The sequence below is a fragment of the Gavialis gangeticus genome, unplaced genomic scaffold (assembly GCF_001723915.1).
Source record: "Gavialis gangeticus isolate Ggan-Ray unplaced genomic scaffold, GavGan_comp1, whole genome shotgun sequence".
In the NCBI taxonomy this organism is placed as follows: Eukaryota; Metazoa; Chordata; order Crocodylia; family Gavialidae; genus Gavialis; species Gavialis gangeticus.
Window position 1 is genome coordinate 177,141,848 of NW_017729022.1, and position 4,887 is coordinate 177,146,734.

Below are 4,887 nucleotides of genomic sequence, written 5' to 3' on the forward strand. Positions count from 1 at the left end.
GGCCCGGAGCACGTGGGCGAGCGCCCGGGGCAGGGTTCCCAAGTTTCGGTGCGGGGGGGGCGCGCAGGCGCAAAGGTGTGGCGTGGGGGGTCGAGCCTTCTGTGTCCCCGCAGCTAAGTGCCTGGCGCAGGCGCAGAAGGTTCCGGGTTTGCTGTGTCGGGCGCTAGGGCGCTGGAGGTTCCCTCCACCTCAGAGGAGGGGAAGGTTGTACCTCCAGTGGGCGAGAGCCCTACGCTGCCCTGCCAGGCCTCTTTAAGGGCAGCGAGGGGCACGGCCTCTGCAGTTGGGCTTCCTAGCTCCTAGTGCTGGAGGCTGTGAGTGGAAGAGGGCAAGGCCCCTACCCCCCACCAGTCGGACTCTGCTCCCTCTCCCTTTTGGCTCTGCTTACTGCCCCGGTGCCATGCGGCCTGCTGGATGTGCCCAAAGATTGTGGGCTTCCCTCATCGTGGAAAACTACAAGCCACCCTTAACGAGGGAGGTGGCTGGGGACCCATCAGCTGAATATGGGGGATAAACATATGGAGAAAAGAGGAAGGGGTGTGAGGTGAATGGTGAGGGATGGCGAGTGGAGCACACCGGCTGGTTGCCCACTGAAGGGGTGGTGGGAACCTGTGGACACTGGCATTGTGATGCAGGCCTGTTTGTTGTGCTGGGGAAACGTGCCCGGGTCCACCACGAACAGCTATATAAAGGGAGGCCACTGCAAATGCAAGAGTAGATTGCTTGCAATAATAAGAAGAAAACAGGGAAGGGGGTGAGGTCACAGGTCCAAAACACAAGACTCAGAAGGAGACGCTGAGTAGAGCATTCAGCACCCAGTGCCCACTGAAGGAGTTGGGTGAGCCTGCAGATGCCAGCTGCTGAAGCTGCCTTTTGATGTGCTCAGAGGAGTGAGAAGAAGATAGCCAGCCCCACACTCACCTGGGTTCCCCCTGGCAAGAGCCTCCTTCCTTCCAGGACTTGGCCAGGGATGGGGAGTGCTTAACAAAAATGGTGCAGGGAGAAGTACAGCCAGAACCTCGGCAGCAGGGTCTAGAGCAGGCAAAAAAAGGGCTGCACCCTGGTGCACTCAAGGTAGGCATGTGTCAAGGTCTTCCTCTGGTGGGAAAAAGGCACAGGTATCAGAGGTGTCTGTAAAGTGTGCCAAATACCCATGGAGACAGCTCCCTGAATGAGCTGCCAGCTAAGGTCCCCTGTAGCTCTTGGGATCAGAGTGGAATACAGACTTGCCCACCGAGGACCCCTGCCCTTACCTGGGGTGTACCACTGCTTCTCTGGGAGGGAGTGAGGACAGGCAAGATGGACCTTCTTTCTGACCCAGTGAATGGCAGTAGGTAACGTTTAATATAGTTTTCCATTGTACATTGGTGTAGGTTATGTAGCGGCTTCAGGAGCCCTGAAAACTTGGGGCTGGCTGCTGCAAGAAACAGCTTGGCTTTAAGAAAGGGGGTGAAGTTTACAAGGAGAGGTCACAGGCTAGTAGTGCAAAGAATTGGCTGTGTTAGCTTGGGTTGGTTTATTTTATTTTATTTTATTTTTGCCGGAAGGGTAAGCAATATTTTAATTTGCTAAGTTGGTGTAGTAAACCCTGGATTACAACATGAGCCTCCCCTGCTGTTATAAAATGCACCTAAATTTTAGCTGGAAGACATTCCCTCTCTGCCCTTTGTTACAGCCTCACTATTGCAAATGGTGTTTTGCAAATGGTAGAGCAGTTTAACTGGAAAAGTAGTCCTCAGTTCACATGCTGGTTTATAATGTGCTTATAGAAATACAGAGACTTAGTTGATTATAATAAAAGCATGGAGGTGTCTGGAACAGTCCCTAGGTTAAATAAATTGAAAGGAAGGCGTTAATCAAGGAAAAGATGCAGGATGCAACTGGATACAGCAGTATAGGTGGGCCTTGGTAAAGAAAGCATAAACCAAGTAATACGGAAGTGTGTGTCCAGGAATAGGAGCAACTTTAGACATAAAAGTGCTTTCCAGAACTCACTGGTTTCCTATTGGGAAGTGGAAGTGTTTTGAGTAATTTGCAGAAAGAATGCATAGCTTTCCATAAGGGTATTCCTCTTTTAAGTGGCCATAAGATGTTGAAAATCAATTCACTGCATGTCCATGACTGATTTGCTCATGTGAAATGAAGACCTCTGCTCAGTGTGCAGCTGCAATGAAAAAAGCTGACAAGATCTTAAAGTGCGTAAGAAATAAAATAGTGAATAATACAAAGAATATCATTAATTCCTTCAGATAAATCATTGGTGCAGTTGCATCTAGAATATTGGGCACAGTACTGTCCGGCATGCTTTGGAGAGGATATTGTGGAATTAGGGCTGAAAGAAGAGTCTCTGAAGGAGGAATGAGAATGATCAAGGGCATATGAAAGAGATTAGATTGGAAATGAGAGACAGAAAAGAATATAAAACCAGGGGGTTGCATACTTTGTAGTTTCTTTGCATTGAACTCATTGCACACAACAAGGGTTCCTTGCATTCTTCATTTCAGTCCCTTCTCCACTCCATGCAGCCCCCCTTCACTCTTCTGAGGAGCTTTGCAACATTTTTATAGTGCATTCTTCCATACTGGTGGCTCTTGTCTCCCTCACGAGGAATTCTCTGCGGCCCTCTATTCCTTCCTTTGCCTGTCCAGTTTCCTCATTACCCACTTCCCTCCATTCCCCATGATCTTTCATTCTTCTTTCCTGATTTTCAAGGGTTCTGCATGCCTCCATCACATCTTCCTCCAATTTCAGAATCTCTTATATTTTCTACCCCCCCCCCCCAGTATCTCCATATCTCAATTCCCCTTTTTACTGCAACCCATTATTCTGCTTTTCAGTCATGGTGGGGACTCTGCGTTTTCCTTAATAGAGTTTGTTATTTCCTTCTTCCTGTTCAGGAATTCCCTGTGTCTCTTCCATTTCCCCATCATGATAATTTCTCTTCTTGCTATCTAGAACAGGGGTGTCAAGCTCATTCAGCCCCACGGGCTGGCTGAGGGGCACAGGGCTGGTCTGCAGGCATCTCGTGCAGCAAGCTCATGGAGCTCATGTGTGAAGCCAGTACAGGGCACTTGCTGCATGAGGTGCCTGCTCCAGACCAGCCCTGAGCTCTGGTTCCAGTTTGTAAGACCAGTTTGTGGGCCTGATCTAGGCTGACCCTGGAACCGGTGTGCAGGGCCAGTCTCGCATGGGTGCTGCATGCAGCATGGCCCCTGGAGAAGCCCCGTGTGCCACATGCCATACTTGTAGTGCCAAGTTCATCCCCCACATGCCGCATACAATGTATGGGGGCCAAGGCTGGTGCTTGCCACATGCACTGGCAGATATAAGAGATTTTCCCCATTCTAGTTTTCTCCAAAATCAATAGGATTCTGCCCATTCCTTGGAGTGTTGGTGTTCAGACATGATTGTGCTACATCCAAACACTGAAATCGAGATATGCCATCAAGTTGTGAAAGGCCTCAAAAGCATAGCCAGTTCACAAATGGTAAACGGGAAGATCTGTCAGGAGCTTTTGTTCTCCATGTTTCGTAACACAAGAACAAGAGACGTTCAAGTAAATGAAAACATGGGAAATTCAGTACTGATTACAGAAAATAATTTTTTCACACACTTTTTGATTAAACTGAATGTGTTGCCGCACAATGTTTTTGAAGCCAGGAACGTAATATAATTTAAAAAGAGGCTGGATAAAAGTCTGGACTTTTTTGATATCCATTCTATTGGTGCTAAGTTTTGGAATGGAAAACTCTTTAGATCTGAAGCCCACCTGTAACCATGAGATACCATGCAAAAAACCTGTAGGGGGCAAATTATCCCATTTTTGTGCTTTAAAAGTTTCTGCATTGAAACACCTGATACTGTCTACCATCAGAGATGGGATGTTGGGCCTGATCTGGTTTGGCTATTCACATGTTGTTATATGTAAGCCAGAAATGTCACTGTGTGCACAAGAAATTCCTATCGTTAGATTTTTCTATAAAGTACTACATAAAGTGACGTAAACTTGCTTTTGGTTTCAGAGTTTGAAATGCTTTGTAATCTGCCAGTTAAAAATGGTCTTAATCTTGGATCAAACTATATTAACACTGTTCAAGTGGAAGACTTAATTAAAGTAATTGTATAGTCTCTTGAGGAAACATTGCAGACATGCATAAAGAAAGTTAGGTTTATCACTGTGCTTGCTGATGGATTCGCTGACAGGTCTGGAGCTGTGCAAGAGCCAGCGTATATTGGATTTGTTCAGGAGGGGAAACCTATTATGTCAGCAAAAAGAGCACAGGATGTGGAATCTAGGACAGCTGAAAATATTGCACAGGGAATAAAAACGGTTTTAGAAGTTATGGAGATCAGGCTGAAAAGTTCAAATTAGAACCAGCCAGTCTGAATGTAAATGGTCCAGCAGTGAAACTAGGCTCCATAAGCCATGTTTAGACAATTTCATGCAGTGTCGTCATAGAATCATAGAAGTAGGGTCAGAAGGGACCTTGTAGATCTTCAAGTCTGACCCCCTGCCAGGGCAGGAGAAAAACTGGGCTGAAATGACTCCAGCCAGGTAGGGATCAAGCCTCTTAATGACCCCCAGGGTAGGAGCCAGCACCACTTCCCTTGGAAGTTGGTTCCAGATCCTAGCTGCCCTGACAGTGAAGTAGTTCTTACGGATGTCTAATCTAAACCTACTCTCCAACAGCTTGTGGCCGTTATTCCTTGTTATGCCAGGGGGTGCTAGGGGAAACAAGGTCTCTCCCAAACCCTTGTGGTCCCCCCTAGTGAGTTTATAGATGGTCACCAGGTCCCCCCTAAGCCTTCTCTTGTGAAGGATGAACAGGTTCAGGTCCCGCAGTCTCTCATTGTAGGGTCTGCTCTGTTGTCCCCGAATCATGCGGG

The 4,887-nt window shown here is 47.4% G+C and overlaps 1 protein-coding gene across 1 annotated transcript in view; it reads left to right on the plus strand.

Annotated features, from left to right (window-relative positions):
• C1D (C1D nuclear receptor corepressor) overlaps window positions 1–4,887 on the plus strand; it is a 26,988-nt gene that overhangs the window by 386 nt on the left and 21,715 nt on the right. The gene's annotated exons all lie outside the window — the stretch shown is intronic.